Here is a 7,192-nt window from a genome sequence, read left to right as displayed (position 1 = left end):
TTGCTGGTTCCTCTCAGGCTGCAGGTTTCTGCCATTCGGGGTCTCCAGGACCATTTAAATGCCTTCCCTCCATAGGGTGCAAGTTCTCTTCTAACCATTTTGCAGTGTCCAAACACTGTTTGCTTAACTTGAGCCCCCTTACTTTGGTATTTGATGCCTTTTCAAAGGCATCTGTCTGGCCCTGTTCCCCTTTCTAATATGCATACAACATGATGATTCGATATTTGTATTGTGAGATGATCACCACAATATGTCTAGTTAACATCCAGTTTCAAAGACTTTTGTGTGTGTGGTGAGAACTTTTAAGATTTAGTCTTTTGGCAACTCTCAAATATGCAGTTCAGTATTAACTATAGTCACCATGCTGTACCTTACATCCCCATGACTTATATAATAACTAGATGCTTGCACCTTTTGACTCCTTTCAATCATTTTACTACCCCCCACCCCCCATCTCTGGCAACCATCAATCTGTTCTCTGTGTCCATGAGCTCCTTTTGTTTTTTTTTTTTTTTTTAGATTCCACACATAAGTGAGATCATATGGTAGTGTCTTTCTCGGACTTATTTCACTTAGCATAATGCCCTCAAGCACTGTGCATTTCATTGCAAATGGCAAGGTTTCCTCCTTTTTTTTTTATGGCTGAAATAAAATTCATATATATATATATAATTTATTCATATATACATTTGTATATGTTATATATATGTCACATTGTCTTGATCTATTCATCCATTGATGGACACTTAGGTTGCTTCCATATCTTGGCTATTATAAATAATGCTACAATAAACATAGGGATGCATATATCTTTCGAGTTAGTGTTTTTCATTTTCTTCAGATAAATGCCCAAAAGTGGAATTGCTGGATCACATGGTAATTCTTTTCATAAATTTTTGTAGAACTGCCATATTGTTTTTTTGTAATGGTTGCACCACTTTACATTCCCAACTGCACAAGGGTTCTCTTTTCACTACATCTGCACCAACACTTTGTTTCTTGTCTTTTTGAGAGTAGCCGTTCCGACAGGTGTGAGGTGATATCTCATCATGGTTTTGATTTGCATTTCTCTGATGTTCTTTGCATAGTGATGTTGAGCATCTTTTCATGTATCTGTTGGCCATCTGTAAGTCTTCTTTGAAAAAATCAGAGCAGATCCTCTGCTCATTTTTAAATCAGCTTTTTTGGTTTTTTTGTTATTGCACTGTAGGAGTTCTTTATATAGTTTGGATATGAATCCCTTATCAGGTACATATTTGGCAAATACATTTTTTCCATTCAGTATTACTATTTAATGCCTTTTTATATTGTTACTTGAAATTATTGAGTTTTCCAGTGTCTATTTCATTCAGTATGTCAGCAACTGTTCACTTATTAAGTACCAGTTGTGCGACATTTCCATGTTTTCTCAGGCAACCTTCCCAACCTGGCGGGCTAGGTATATCCCGCTCTTCATTTCACACTTGGTCTCAAGCCCTCACAGCTGGTCAGGGGCATCCTGACGTTTCCCCTGGAATGGGCCAAAACTCGATGCTAGAAATCTAGTTTCCAATCCCAGTCTTACTACCATCATCTGTGTGACCTGGGTACCTCACCCCCCTGCCTCGCTGGCAGGGACAGACTTTTATTATTGTTAGTTTGTAAGCGGCACCTATCTGATCCCCCTCCACCAGTGTCTAGACATACTAGGTGCTCAATTAATATTTGTTGAGTTGATTGTGATGGAAGAAAGGTTACACTGTAAAGTTTCTGCTCAGTTGGGGTCGAAGGGCTGCAGGGAAGGGTAAAGCGAAAACTGGGCTCCAGGCCCCGAGTTAGAGACAGGCCGGGGTGGGGGCTGCGAAACCCGGAATTTGGGAAGCTGGAGGCTGGGAGAGAAAGACACCCGGCAGTGGTGGAGGGGAGGTGGGAGGACATTCCGATCCTGGGCAGGGTGAGGACAAAGCGTCGCAGGAGAGGGGTGTGAGGCGTGAGGTGTGGCGGGACGAGGTGCCGGCGCGGGACGGCTCGTGCGGCCAGCTGGATGAGGGTGCAGAAGGGCGGTGGGCGGCGCGAGGGGCCGAGGCTGGGCGGGCAGCAAGGGGCGAGCCCGCCCGCGGCCGCCCGGGCGGGTCTCGCCCCAGCGCGGCCTCCTGCCCCTCCTCCCCGGAGGGCGGGGCGGGCTCGCCCGGCCTCCTGGCGGCGCCGCGGCTCCTGCACTTGGGCCGGGCTCTGCTGGCTGCGGCGGGAGCAGGACCCGGGCGGCGGTGAGTGAGGCGGGAGCGGGCGCGGGCCCGGGGCAGAGGCGTCTCCCAGGCGGCGGGGCCGGAGGGGCTGGGGCTCCGCCAGGTGCTCGGGGGCGCGTCCGCCCTGCGGGCAGGGGGCCGTGCAGCGCCCGCCGCCAGGCGCGCGGGGGCCGGGGCTGGAAGGTGCGCTCGCGGCTCCAGCCCGCCGCGCGGCCGGCCGCCGTGCGGAACATATGGTGGGGACTCCTGGGGGGAGCGGCGTCGGGGCTGGGGCAGGGCCTCGGGGCCTCCCCGCAGAGGAAGAGGGGTCGGCAGCCTTCGCACCCTGCCTCGACCCCCGGGTTCCTGTGACAGCTGCGAGTGAGCCAGGGTGCCACACGGAGCCCTTCAGCCCCAGTCCCACTCTGTTTGACTTAATTTCTCGGCGTGCTCGTTCAGACCGGCCCTTGCGAAGAAAGGGCTGCGGCCGTGGCTGGCCCTCCCCGTCCCGACAGGTCTTCCCTCAAAGCCCCCGCCTCTTTTAGAGCACAGAGCCTCGCTTTCCAAGGGACTTTTCCAAGTTGCATCACTGTTTGGCCCCTAGACAGGTGCTTGGCTATCAGGTTGGAGTTACACAGGATTTTTAAAAACTTTGTATACTTATTATACCCACGGACGCACTGCCCTTCCAGCGCTGTTCACAATACGCTGTTCGAAACACGTTGGAAATTCTTTTGGGGCATGGGTTCCCAAACTTGGCTGCACGTCTAGAGAGTTTTATTTATTTATTTATTTTATTTTTTTAATACTGATGCCTGTGTGCCACCTCTAGAGATCCTGATTCAGTGGGTCGGGTCGGAGGGCAGCCTGGATGATGGAATTAAAAAGCCAGGTGATTGCAATGTACGGCCACACTTGAGACTTGCCTCTGAACTAACTACTAAAGAATGATCGGTACTAACAGAACTCCTCTCAGGAACGCTTGATTCTGCCTTCTGTAGGCCACCTCTCTACCTGGAGAGCGTGTTTTTTGGTGCTTTCCAACCTTGGACTTCAGAGGGTGACTTTTTCTGGAGTATGCTTTGTTTCTGCTTGTTTACAGTAAATATTGCCTGGGCACTTTCTGCCAAGGAGGTGGGAGTGTAGGAATTAAAGCCACAAAGTCCTTGCAGGATCAAGGTTATAATACAGTGTTGTCCTATTCAGCAAAAACAAAGTGATAGTGTGACTTGTCCTATTTGGAAAGGTTTTCAGATTAAAAACAGGAAAAATACTTCAGGAATCCATTAACTTTCGGAGCCCCTCTGCTACAGGTGTAATGATTTTGCTTTGGTGTAATGATTTTGCTTTAGTGTAATGATTTGTCTTTCAGGAAAGCAAGCTAACAAGATCCTTAAGGTTTTGTGGTTGATTTTGTCAAGTGAATGTGTGTGCATTTGTGAGTTAAGCTTTTTCCTATTGTGTGATTAAGCCCAGCAGATATAACACAGTGTGTATTTCTTGCTGATAGAATATCTGAGTTACGGGGTTGGTGCCTTAACCATAGCAATGCACATCTGGCGTGAGTCCTTAGCCACTTTTGGATGGTCTTAAAAATGATAGGGGAATATGACTAAGGAAAAATTGAACATGGGTATATATATATATATATATATATATATATACTGAATGTGATTATATATATTTTATTTAAAAAGTGTGTTTACAGTGTCCATGTTATTTTGACAGTCTCCTGTCATCATCCAAGTATGATGTCTGTATTAGATTCCTACCTGGATGTTGCTATCTGGCCACAAACCAGGGGATTTTATTTTTTCTGAGGTCCTGACTGGCCCCCTTGAGTTTTTCTTATCAGTGATGTGACTTTTAAGAGAATGCTCTCTAGAGATGGAGACACATTTGCATTCATTTCTAGCCCCTAACAAAAGTTGAAAAGAACATTGAATTTAAAAAATAGAAAGTTGTATAGTTTTGCAAGTTGGGTTTTCTTTTTCCCACCTTCCACTACCATACCCTGTTCCTATGCCGGTGTTCAATTGCTGGAAATGGGGCCGCTGTGGGAGCGGTCTTAATTGTCTTGGCTTGAGAATGGAGGTTATGTGGAGTGCATGGTCTCACAGGGTGGCCCCTGACCTGAATCCTCAACCTTTGGGGAACAAGACCATATGGAAAATGTTTTCCTACTGTTGATTTTTTTTTCTTGTTCTTGGACCAGGCCAACAAAATGAAGGCTAGCTTATTTTGGTATTGTATGGATTGTAACCTTTCTAATCTTGTCACCATTTGGGGGGAAAATGTTTATTTGAGGATGCTAGTTGAACTCTTGGTGTCTGAAAAGTTGCACTTGAATAGCAATACTTACACTGTGAATATAATAGTACATTCTGGCCAAATTAAAAAAAAAAAAAAAAGAAAGGAAAAGTGCTTGTAACTGTGGATCTAAACAGATTTATTGGAACATTTCTTACTTTGGGATAACAGCTAAGGTCCGATTTTTTTTTTTTTTTTTTTTTTAATTTTTGAGAGAGAGAGAGAGAGACAGAGTATGAGCAGGGGACAAAGAGAGAGCTGGAAACACAGAATCTGAAGCAGGCTCCAGGCTCTGAGCTGTCAGCGTGGAGCCCAACGCTGGGCTGGAACTCATGAACCATGAGACTTGAGCTGAGTCGGTCGCTTAACCAACTGAACTACCGAGGCGCCCCTCTAAGCTCCGATATTCTAAAGTGATAGGGAGTGAAAAAAAACAAGAAAGCTAATAATGAGGGGCTTCTTCGTTTAGGGAAAGGGTATAAGGCCCTCAGCAGTGTGATCCTTGATTTGTGTTAAGAGTAGACTGCCCTATTGGTTTCCCCTTTTTTATGTCTTTAGGGACAGATAACCTGCTTGTAGTGTTGGGGAGTGGGGTGGTTAAAGAAATGTAATGCTTTCTTCACTCCCTTTCTCCCTGAAACCTGTTTATGTAAGAGGTGCCGTCGACCTTTAAAAAAACCAGCTGATTTTGTGGGGCATCTGGGTGGCTCAGTTGGTTAAGTGTCCGACTTCAACTCAGGTCATGATCTCGCGGTTCGTGGGTTCACGCCCCACGTCAGGCTCTGTGCTGACCGTTAGGAGCCTGGAGCCTGCTTCAGATTCGGTGTCTCCCTCTCTCTGACCCTCCCCCGTTCATGCTCTGTCTCTGTCTCAAAAATAAATAAAATGTTAAAAAAAAAATTAAAAAAAAAACCCAGCTGATTTTGAGCTTCTCCTTTCTTTTCCCCTCTGATCCTGGCACTAAAGGGCAGTGCAGTGGCTAAGAGGTTGGCATCAGCAGAGAAAAACCAAAGTTCAAGGGAATTGAAAATTGGGTAATTTTCCCTGAATGACCAAGTGCTTATTTTATTCTGTCACATGACATTCCTGTTATCACGAAACAAGTTATGGCATGACGACTTTGAAAATGGAAATGGGGGGGGAAAAAGGATGTGATGGGAATGTCACCACGGTTGATGGCCTTTGGCATAGGGGAAGCTCATTGAAGTTTGTAATCAAACACCCCGGTTCCAACCTGCCTTTACCTTCCTCTGTCAGGCAGTGTTGCCTGTCAGCCCCCCAACCAGTATCCCTGGGGGAGACGATGCTTCATCTTAAATTCACACCAAGTTTTGAAATGACACAATGTCATTTCATTTCTTTGTTCACTCATTTAACAAATACTTATACAGCCCCTCTTACTGGCAAAGCTCTGCATTCCTCATGAGTTCTTAGTGAACAGGGTACGGCCCCTGACTTGATGGAGCTTACATCTGGTGGAGGTGAAAACTGGGGGCTGCGGTAAGTTGGGAGGTCTTAGGATCACAGGGAGCGCAAGGAACTGGGGCGGGGGGGGGGCGGGTGGCGAGGTAGCCCCTGGCTAGCCTCACCTGGATAAATGCCTTCTGGGTTCTTTGTCACAGCTTTGCTTGGGTTTAAATTAGAATTTAGTAGGTTCTATATCAAGTTTTAAATGACTGGCTTCAGATACTTTTGCGACAGGGAGGGAAGGGCATGCTGAGAAAGTAGTGGGGAGTGAGGAAAGAGGAGGCCGGATTCTGCCAGATGCATTTGCTTAAAGGGGGTGCTTAACCAAGCAGTGTGAGGGTAGTACCTGCGGCTGGGAAGCGGGTAGAGAATGTGGCTGGGTGGTAACTGTGAATATAACAGGAGTGGCTGCCTCTCCCGTGGCACTGGGACGGGAGCCCCATGGTGCCAAGTTTAAGAGGCAGCTAGCTGTTGGACTTGTAGACCCAGAGGTTTGGTTCCTGTCTGCAGCTCTAGCCAGCAGGCAACATTCATTCTTCATCATTCTGTCACTTCAGCTCATGTTTCCTTGGACAGACTGAAAACTGGACTTCACACTGTGGTCCCTCAGGAAGGTGGTTTCCAAAGAGCTGACCCATTGGGCTAATAACGCCAGGGCTGTAAGAGGAGTGACTGTTTCTGGACCGCCTTCCAAGTGCCAGGTAGTGTGCTCAACACTTGTCTGCCGCAGCTCTGAGTCTGTTCCTGCCTGAGAGGCAGGTGGCAGTGGCCTCACTTTACAGAGAGAAAACAGAGGCTGCTCTGGGCACCTCTTAAGCACAGCTGATTGAGAAATTGTGTTTTCAGTGCCCTATTTTTCTAACATCCAGTCTTCTCAGGTCTGGATTGATTTGTCATTTTCCTTTACTAGATGGCGTGAAGTGTTAGACTGAAGAGCCCTGTGGGCTTGTCATCCCAAGGGAAATTTTATGGCATTGTATGGGGTTTTTGTTTGTTTCGCTTTTTATTTTTTAATTTTTATTAATTTTTTTTAATGTTTATTTTTGCAGGAGAGAGCGAGACAGAGTGTGAGTACGGGAGGGGCAGAGGGAAAGGGAGATAAAGAATCTGAAGTGGGCTCCAGGCTCTTAGCTGTTAGCACAGAGCCCGATGCAGAGCTTGAACTCACAAACTGGGAGATCATGATCTGTGCTGAAGTCAGATGCTTAACC

At 46.8% G+C, this 7,192-nt stretch overlaps 1 protein-coding gene across 4 annotated transcripts in view; it reads left to right on the top strand.

The window, feature by feature from the left end:
* The first annotated feature begins 2,133 nt into the window (after positions 1–2,133).
* The window catches only part of CGNL1 (cingulin like 1), a 159,843-nt gene continuing 154,784 nt past the window's right edge, over positions 2,134–7,192 (top strand). For 2 of the 4 annotated variants that reach the window (XM_058737605.1, XM_058737607.1), the window contains exon 1: positions 2,134–2,246. The gene's annotated coding sequence lies outside the window, so the exon portion shown is untranslated. The remainder of the gene's footprint in view (positions 2,247–7,192) is intronic. The other 2 variants (XM_058737604.1, XM_058737602.1) reach the window with 1 other exon arrangement.

Source organism: Neofelis nebulosa, chromosome 7 (genome assembly GCF_028018385.1).
Source record: "Neofelis nebulosa isolate mNeoNeb1 chromosome 7, mNeoNeb1.pri, whole genome shotgun sequence".
In the NCBI taxonomy this organism is placed as follows: domain Eukaryota; kingdom Metazoa; phylum Chordata; class Mammalia; order Carnivora; family Felidae; genus Neofelis; species Neofelis nebulosa.
Note: the sequence above shows the minus strand (reverse complement) of the source record. Positions and strands in the feature narration are given on the sequence as shown.